The sequence below is a fragment of the Oryza glaberrima genome, chromosome 4, assembly GCF_000147395.1.
Source record: "Oryza glaberrima chromosome 4, OglaRS2, whole genome shotgun sequence".
NCBI lineage: Eukaryota > Viridiplantae > Streptophyta > Magnoliopsida > Poales > Poaceae > Oryza > Oryza glaberrima.
The window spans coordinates 13,058,623-13,068,384 of NC_068329.1; the positions used below are offsets into that span (position 1 = coordinate 13,058,623).

The window sequence follows — 9,762 nt, forward strand, 5'->3', positions numbered from 1 at the left end:
TTACCTTATTTTTTTTCTCGTATTATCCAAAACTACAGGGGGTAACATGCTACTGTATTAATTTGCCACGGATAATGCCTGAGAATTCTCGCGCGAAGAAAGACGGGGCTGCCTACGACTCGGGCGCCGATGATTTGGAGAAAAATCAGGCGCTGACGTCAGCGCTCGATTTACGTACAAAAACTACTTTAAACTGATTTTTCTCTTAAATTACTTATCCAAATCATGATCCGATTGCACCATTAAATTTGTTGCAATTAAATCTTCAAAACAAGACCACACATGGATATATTCCGACGACAACTTTTTTAAGCTTATTATTGAATTATTTTTAAATGTTGTACGATGTTCCACCAGATATATCGGAATTGTTTCGCTAAGTAGATCGAAAATGTTTCACTCGTTTAAATTGGGTGTTGTTTCAGCGTATATAAAAACAATGTTTCAGCAAATAGCGAAAGATTGTTTCAGTTCATTGCAACATTTGATCCATACATAGTAAAACATTATAAGTGTACTAGGTGAAACATTTTTTGGTGGAACAACAAATAAAACGAATTCTCTTAATAGGGGTTTCTAAAATATATGGGTTTTTTTTGTTGCAATGGAATATTTCAGTTCACTGCAACGTTACATCTATACATAGTGAAACATTGTGAGTACACTAGATGGAACATTTTTGGTGGAAAAAATAAACCAAATTTCCTTACCAGAGGGTTTTCAAAATATGTGGTTGATTTGTTGGAGGTGGAGGCAGGTATTGTGGTGGGACCAAGACATTAGCGTGCGCGCGGGGACGGGGGCGGGGGTAGCGAACGATTTTTCCTCGCCCGCCCGGTCGCCCAACGACCATCATTATCCAAGAAAGACTTCCAAGTCTTCGACCGCGACACTCCTTGCCCGCACGCGCGGCCATGGGAATGTGAATCCGACGTATGGCCATGGAAAAACTGATACTCCTTGGTCTCGGTAACTATATGACGACATCATTTTAAATGAAATTAAACTCGTTAACTTTCGACTAATAATCATACTAACTATATATAGTATATATACTAAGTATTATACATACTATATAATATATCACTAGATTTATATTTTAAAATATACTTTTATATGACACTAATTTTATTTTTTTAAGAAATACAATATGTAATAAATTGATGGTCAAAGGCTCTATTTGGATCTAAGGGATATTTTTTTAGCCCTCTCTTAAATAGCCCAAAAAAATCCAAAAGGGTGAGCTATTTGAGGGCTATTTGAAAATAACCCACCCAAAAAACTATCCCACCCAAGAAGTGCTAATTGGGGATATTTTGAGTGAGGTCCTCCGAAAAAGTATCTTTTCTCTCTATCTCTTTTTATGGGAAAGTACATGGTTGGAAAAAGTATCTGCATGGGCATGTCCGCCTTCTACGGGCCACCCAAGCCGGAGGCCGACATGGTTGCGCTCATCCACCACGCCGTCGCCGCCGGCGTCACCCACCTCGACACCTCCGACATGTACGGCCCCCACACCAACGAGCTCCTCCTCGGCAAGGTCAGTTATAATAAGTTTCTTCGTGCACGCTTCGGTTGTTTTTTTGGGTACTGGGATACGCGCTGAAGGTGCTCGACGGAATGCTCATGTGCGCCAATATGCATGCAGGCTCTGCAGGGCGGCGTGAGGGAGAAGGTGGAGGTGGCCACGAAGTTCGCCGTCTCGTTCGCCGACGGGAAGGTGGAGATCCGCGGCGACCCGGCGTACGTGCGGGCGGCGTGCGAGGACAGCCTCCGGCGGCTCGGCGTCGATTGCGTAGACCTTTACTACCAGCTCCGTGTCGACAAGAAGGTGCCCATCGAGGTCACGGTGAGTGCCCCCCCCTTCCCTCTCTCCTGTCTTTCAGTTCCTTTCTGCTTTTTTTTTTTTACTTTTTTTCTTTTTTTCTTTTTACTACTTTCTCCGTCACAGAAAAAATATCACTTATATGGCCTAAATTAAATAAGGGCTGTTTGTGAACAAGGTTATAAGGGTAAAAAACAATTGAATGATTGGTGACTAATAAGATAAATATAATATTATAAAATTGTTACTTATTTTGGATAGATTTTAAATGGAAAGTGGTTTGATTTTTTTTACGGAGGAAATATCTTTTTTTTTTTTGGATGTAAGGCATACATGTGTAAGTGACGGCTGATGAATCCGAAAGGGAAAGTAGGTAGTGATGTGTTGATTTGTCAATGGGTTGGTGTCAAGATTATACATAACCAGATGCGTGGTAGTGGGGAAAGTTTGCATGATAATGATAGAAATAAGGTTTGTAAATAAGATGTAAGATGGGTTTGTTTTTTAGCTGGACTGAATATTTGATCGATCATGTTAAAAAAGTTATAAATAATTCAGATGATATGGTTTGTGATAATTTAAATCTTATATAAATTGACCATTTAAAAGTAAAACTAAAGTTACGTAACTTCATGAGAGAAGAAAAACAAGGGAAATAATATAGATGGATCATCCAAAGACAAAACTGCGGTGTTGTGGATTCATCGGAGAAGAAAAAAGAGGAAGACGATTTCGCCTATAGATTAATCATCCGTGGGTTATAAAAATTTGAGGTGATGTGGTATATACTCCCTCCGTTCCAAAATATAACTGTGTATCCAGATTCATAGCCAAAAGTTGTTACATTTTAGAACGGAGGTAGTAGTATTATTGGGACAACTGCCAGAAAAATGGACATCTTTCTATCAATGAAAAAAAAGGCATTTAGTTTGTTATCTAGATCTCGTAGATAATTAATTTCATATTCATTAGTAAAACTAGAATGGAGAGAGGATTAGGAAGTTACTGAAAAAAAATGTAAGAGAGAATTTTGATCAAAGGAAAACTTGAACCCGGCTTGAAGCACACTTAAATTCTTAAGTTTGTTTAGCTGATTATATTATACATTTGACATCCTTTCTTTCGTTCGCAGCAACTTGGTCTCTTAATTCTGAAAGGATAAGTTATTAGGTTTTGTTGTAATAGCAACATGAAGCATAAATTTCTTTTTATTTTTTCTCGAGAAGAATTTGGAACCATACATTTGTAAAGATATGAACCATACATTTGTAAAGATATGTAGCACAAAATTATTTGCATTAAGATCTGGACTGTGTGCCATAAATCATAATTGCGTGGAAAACCTTACATGAATATCTTTCACTGTCGATGACATGTGACTGGACGGTTACATTACTCCATATTTGGTCTCGATGGTTTTCTATAATTGATAAATGTTTTATTTTCATTTATATAGTACATTTATCTTAGATACAGAGGAGGGCTTGTTTTATTAGACAATAGCTGTGGGATTTTGAAAGTGAAGACGTAAAGACAAGACTGAGCCAATAATTAATTTTCACCGACATGCATGTCTCACTCGGCAGTTACAACATACAATGCTGTTCTTGTATTAGCTGAGATGTTAACCACAAACCAAACCAACATTTCAAAGTTTAACAATTTTAAAATCCAATGCAGCAATACATAACCAAAATAAATAGATATGAGAGGACTGAAATTGGTGCAAATATCTTTGCCGAAGAGGACTTGTTTTCTTGCAGAAAATGTGAGAATCCAAAATAGGACCTACAGAACGTCTAACTACAAACTAGCAATACGAGTACATGAACTACTGTGTTTCTGAAAGCGGATACTAGCACCTGAACTACTATTACTTATGATATTTCCAAACCGTTGGATGGAATTATTGTGTACAAATAAAGTGTACTACCTTTCATTGTATTTTTGTCTGCCTTTTAAGTAATGACCTTTAATTCTTCCCAATATTATCTAGTTGATGTTTACCTTTTCATTATTAGATTGGTGAACTCAAGAAACTAGTTGAAGAAGGAAAGATAAAATATATTGGTCTATCGGAAGCATCTGCATCAACAATCAGAAGGGCTCATGCTGTACACCCTATCACTGCAGTTCAGCTCGAGTGGTCATTATGGTCTAGAGACGTGGAAGAAGATATAATTCCAAATTAGTTTATCCATTGAAAAAAATCACATGCCCCATTTTAACTATTTTTCTTATTTCCATTTCAGAGAACTTGGAATTGGAATAGTAGCTTACAGCCCACTTGGTAGAGGGTTCTTTTCTGGTGGAGCTAAACTAGTGGAGTCTATCTGTTCAGGATGTTCGCAAGGTAAATTCTTATGGATACTACTCATTCAGTTTTCCCTAAGAATGGGGATGAAGGAGGTAATGAAAATAGGTATCATGCCTCTTATTTTGAAACATTGTAATTTAATTATATTCCTTATATATAGTTTGAATATTGGGAGTTTCCACTAAATACCTTTTTGTGTACTCTCATTTTCCAAACTTTGTGATGTATATTAACGCCTCGTCTATTTATTTATACTTTTGCAGCATCTTCCTAGATTTCAACCAGCGAATCTCGAGAAGAATGCTGAAATATTTGAGCGTGTTAACGCAATGGCAGCCAGAAAAGGATGCACACCGTCACAACTCGCATTGGCCTGGGTCCATCATCAGGGAAGCGACGTATGCCCCATACCTGGGACAACAAAAATCGAGAATTTCAATCAAAATGTAGCAGCTCTATCTGTGAAGCTCACCCCTGGGGAAATGACTGAACTTGAGTCCTATGCCAGCACAGATGTTGTTCAAGGTGACCGCTATGCTCAGACGGCCGGCACTTGGAAGGATTCTGAGACCCCTCCATTGTCGTCTTGGAAAGCAGAGTAAACGTTTTCATATGTTCAAATACAAAATCCCGGTTCAAATTTAGCTCAAATGGCAGAGCACACACCAGATTTTGTATAAGTGTTACATTGTATCAGACGCGTTGCTCGCTCTTGTTAAACCATCGCTTATGCTTGTTTGTGTCTAAAACCTAGCTAGTGGTGTTGTAAAGTGTGGTTTTATTAGTTTGTGCACAGCACGCAGTACGTGTGCGAATAATAAATAAAGTTCTGATGTCACATTTTTTTTTTGTTGCCGACATGTTTGTTCAAAATTTGAAATTAAGCAGTGTCATGTCTAAATCTATATTCATGTGGTCTGCTGACTGGCTTCACAGCCTTGTTTGTTTATTACCTTCACCTAACAATAAATCGACTGCATTATATTTGGTTGTGAACTGTGTGATCGGTGGGAAGATTATATTAAACGGTGCGTGTTTTGAAAAAAAAATCTATAGAAAAATTGCTTTAAAAATTATATTAATCTATTTTTAAAGTTTTTTAAACTAATAATTAGTTAATCATGTATTAATTCATTACTCTATTTTCCGTGTCAAAGGTGAGGGTTCCTGACCCTTAAGCCTTACCTAAGAACACAGCCTTAAGGCATCCATAATATGGTGTAAAAGTAGTCCATGAGCAATAGAATATTCCATCCAACCACCTATAACCATTGTGCAACTAGTCCATATAGAAAAAAATAACAAAAGGTATCCATATACATATGGACTACCCATATGGAATAAATTATATTATCTATCTCTACTCATCTCTCTTCTCTTAATGATACATTGTATCCATATATATTGTGGAGATTGTCATAGGTAAAAACTATTTATATGGGTTCCATCTATATGGATCACTTTGCCATATACATTGGTGATACCCTTAGGACACAGACTGTGTCACGTCGACTTGAGAAACATATATTACTTATATATTACTAGAATATCAATGCGCCAAAAGGCACGCTAAGTAATTTAACCCGTGTATAATTATTTTTATGAAGCATGTATTTAAGAAAACGGTATTTTTTAATGGAATTAGTTTAACAATCATAAATTGTCTATAAGCATCATACAATTTAAAGCATACTTTAATTTTTTTAATGGAATTATTAGTTGTTTAGTTTTAAAGTATACCGAGAAGAATCAAATTAAGACGGGTAGTAATTAATGATACCAACAAACAGGTGAAGAAGTTATTGTAATGACAAAAAAAAAAGTATTTTATGAATATTTTATCGTACTTTTGTACATTTAAATCTATTACAGTTTGTAAAATTAGCAGAATATTTTTTTCATTTTTCATTTGTATTTGTTTATACTCGCTATTGTAAATTTACTTTTACTCCCTCTATCTATTTTTTACTGTTATATTTCATCTTGGCACACAGACTAAGGATAAGTAATTCTACTTATCATCCATTTAAACATGCTACTAGTCATTCCTCGTAAACAAGCAATTCATTAATATTTACATTTCTCGATGTCCATATAGCTAATCTTGCGTGGAAGAATGGAGAGTCATGCATTAAATCCGAGAAAGTCATTAAGATGATAGGTCGTTGAATTGAAGTATGCCTATCAAAAATAAATTTTTCAAATTTGGAAATATGACTATCAAAAGTAGATGGAGGGAGTACTATTTAAATAATTGGTTTTCGTTTAAGAAATCGCGTGCGTAATTATATTTTAAAATGGTATTATTGTTAAATCTGATAATAGTTGCTTTTATAATACTATATCTTTAATAACTACTAAAATAATAGGAATCTAACACTATTTATTTGTCACAGAGATTTTTATATGTATACCAACTAATAGATGCATAGATGTATGCCTGTGGCCGGTTTAGCCCAAAGCACACGCATGTACATGCGCTGGCTTGGGCGAACTGTGCACGTATTGCCATGGGCCGGTTAGCGTGGATTTGGATCGTCTGACTTCACCCTGCAAAGTCATGGGCGTGCAGTCATCATTTTTCCACTATTCATGCAATCAATGACTCACGCGTCACGTGCACTTAACTGTTGTTAAAACAGTCCATGGCAGCCAACAAGACAAATTGATAAGGCAATCCGATGAGGTCTCGTCGTCGCTGCCGCCGCCACCGCCGTCGATGTCATCGATGGCGGTGACTAGCTAGCTTAGAGCTCGTTTGCCGGTACGCACGTGTCGTCACTAGCTATCGCCTCAGCCCAACTATTTTTTTTTTTGTTGTTCTTCATTTTTTTGGCCAAAGTATCAAATTTGCTAAGTTAATTTCTTTGTTCAACTGTTGATGGTACTAAAGACATATTTTAGCTATGGAGACTGTAGTTTCTAGTGTGTTGCTTTTGTTTTGTCAATCCTTTTTTATTTACGATCTCTATTCACTATCTGTTTTGATTTAAGATGTGGCTTACTCTTCATTGTACTCCACTTAGTAATGAATGGAGTTGTTTGAAACTTATGAATTGCCTGATGGGATGCAATGATGCATGCTTTGCTTGCTGAGTAGTTGAATCGAATGCATTCTTTGCTCTGCTCTGCTCATTGTAATCATGTTCCAAAATCCAAATTCCAAGTAGCAAGCATGCTGCATCACTGCCGATTTATACATCCAATCCTAGCAGGAAGATGGAATGGCAAAGCTTCCATATGATGCCTAAGACGGCGGCGGTGGCAGCACGTAGCGAAAGACGAGCTCCAGGCTATTCGTCGGCGGCGGCAGCGATGGCGGGACTACATGTCTACCAGACTGACCCTGAAGTCTGGAAAACGTGCCTCTTGTTGGGCCGCCATAGGTTTGTGTGGACAGGAGCCGTTGCATTGCATGGACGGTGGATAAGTGATGACTGCACGTTCATGTCTTCACAGGGTGAAGTCAGACGATCCAAATCCGGTTAATGTGGCTCAGCCGTGGATGATTAGATGGGTATTTAGCAAAGGCGCATACGGCGTGCGGAGGAACTCGGAAATTCTATCGTTAGTAGGGGTGTAAGTGGATAACTCGCGAAACCCATTTATAGACTAAAATAAGCTGCGAACCTACTTATTTTAACCTATAAGTGGGTGTGCAGCTGACCCACTTACACTCCTGATCGTTGTGCACAACACTCTTTCTCACATTGCTCCACGTGTCGCTAGATTATAGGGACATCTGGACCAATCGAATCTGGACCGAATGACCGGCTTTAGAAATATAGATGGTGTAAGGAGCGATATATATTAAAAATAGTTTGTTTCACTGAATAAGATGAGTGACTAGTGACAACCTGACGAAAGTACGAACATGTCAGGTGTAAAGATGTCGACGCATTTTTTGAAAATTAGGAAAGTTATTCTCAATTATTATGCTTGTCCTGACAATATTGCATTTATGCATTTCTTTGATTACTCTAAAGATATGCACGCGAGCATGGTACACTATACTTACACACCTACGAATGCGTCCATAGCGTACTCTCAAAAAAATGGAGACATATGGTAAATTCCTGAACTCATTAAAATCATGTTAAAAGTGAATCTATGTGTGATTTTACATGAGAAGAAACTACAGAGGAAGGCTGAAAACTTGAATTCTCTAGCGGAGTTGCCAATTCATATTGGCATCTATTTTGTCAACATGGACCCACCTAAAGATTTACGATGTTAATGGAGTCACGAGCCCCCTTAATTTAGAAAAACTCTTGACTTCGATGGGTTTACAAAAGATTAAAACCGGTTAGCGAAGCCAATTTAGAGATGAAACCAACACTAGTAGAAATGTGCTCATCTACGAAAACATTATTGTCATGGTAGATACTGAATTTGTCATTAAGAAATTTGTGTGCTCTTAAAAAATGGAGCGTCACATTAGTTTCTTTATGACGAATCAACAAATTTCGTAATAGAACTTGTGTACATCCATCAATATTCACCTTATGAGGAACCCGCTTTCTGCCACTTGCATCTTCCTATATAGATTCAAAGCAATTTGGGCATGCATCAAATTTCCCCACTAGTAATGGGAGGCACTCTCCAATCTGAAAAATAGACTCTCGCTGCTGGTGGGCCAACGCAGGTTGCCGGCGGGGAAATTGATGGCCGAGACATGGCGGAGAAACCCTAGTACTAGGGCCAGGGGTGTGCCACAGTTGTGATACCTGTGCGGTGAAGGCGCCCTCATAGTGGAAAGGTCAGCTGGAGGTGAGAGAGGTTTTGGCAAGGTGGATCTCCTTGTGTCTGGAATCTTTGGGGCAGCGGCGAGTGAGGTTGTAGGGGTGCTTGAATGAAATATGAATTGCTAGTCAAGATTAGTTATATGAACGTGAGGCTGTAAAAATGCTAACATAGTAAAGATGCATGCTTGGAGGAACTTGGACAATACTGTGCGATCACCAGACAAACTACCAGGTAAACGTTCTGAAATCAGATTTGTACGCACATGATATATAACTTATTTGTAAGACAAATGAACAGTCTCTAAGTACTCATGTGGATAGTTGTCCTATCTTCTGATAGGTTTGATTTGGTGAGGTGAAGATGTTCACGCATCGAGGCCTGCGATCAGCCGATCGTCACCTCACAACCGCTACAGCCACACGTATAGTCGTTATCAATCACGCTCTCATGCAATCAACCTTTCTAGAAGGATTATTGCTCCTGCAAACAATCGAAGAAGTTTAGGCTTCCGCCTCCCTCAAGGAGAAGGTTGCGGAGGAGGTCACTGCTGTTTCCTCCGTCCCTGCTGCCGCGGGAGGCAGCGGGATCAAGAGGATACCCTGGGCATGGGCGAGTGGCACTACCAGATATCGGCAGAAATCCAGCGGCTCTGAGGACCCATCATTCTCATCTTGTCGGACTTTTCTTCTTCGCGGGATAATGGAATGAGGTCGTAATTTACTATCTTACTCAGGACACGAGCGGTCTCCCTCCTCGTCCGAAGAGGAGACTACTGAAGAGGGCCACCGACAAGTAAGTGAAATCTTTGACCCCCTTTGTTGTCATGTCTACAAGTTTATTGAGGGTGTTTTTGATGTCAGCAGGAAGGCCTAAA

General features: G+C 38.6%; 1 pseudogene; it reads left to right on the top strand.

Annotated features, from left to right (window-relative positions):
* The first annotated feature begins 1,355 nt into the window (after positions 1-1,355).
* On the top strand, positions 1,356-4,995 carry LOC127771343 (probable aldo-keto reductase 2; annotated as a pseudogene).
* Positions 4,996-9,762: the final 4,767 nt, after the last annotated feature.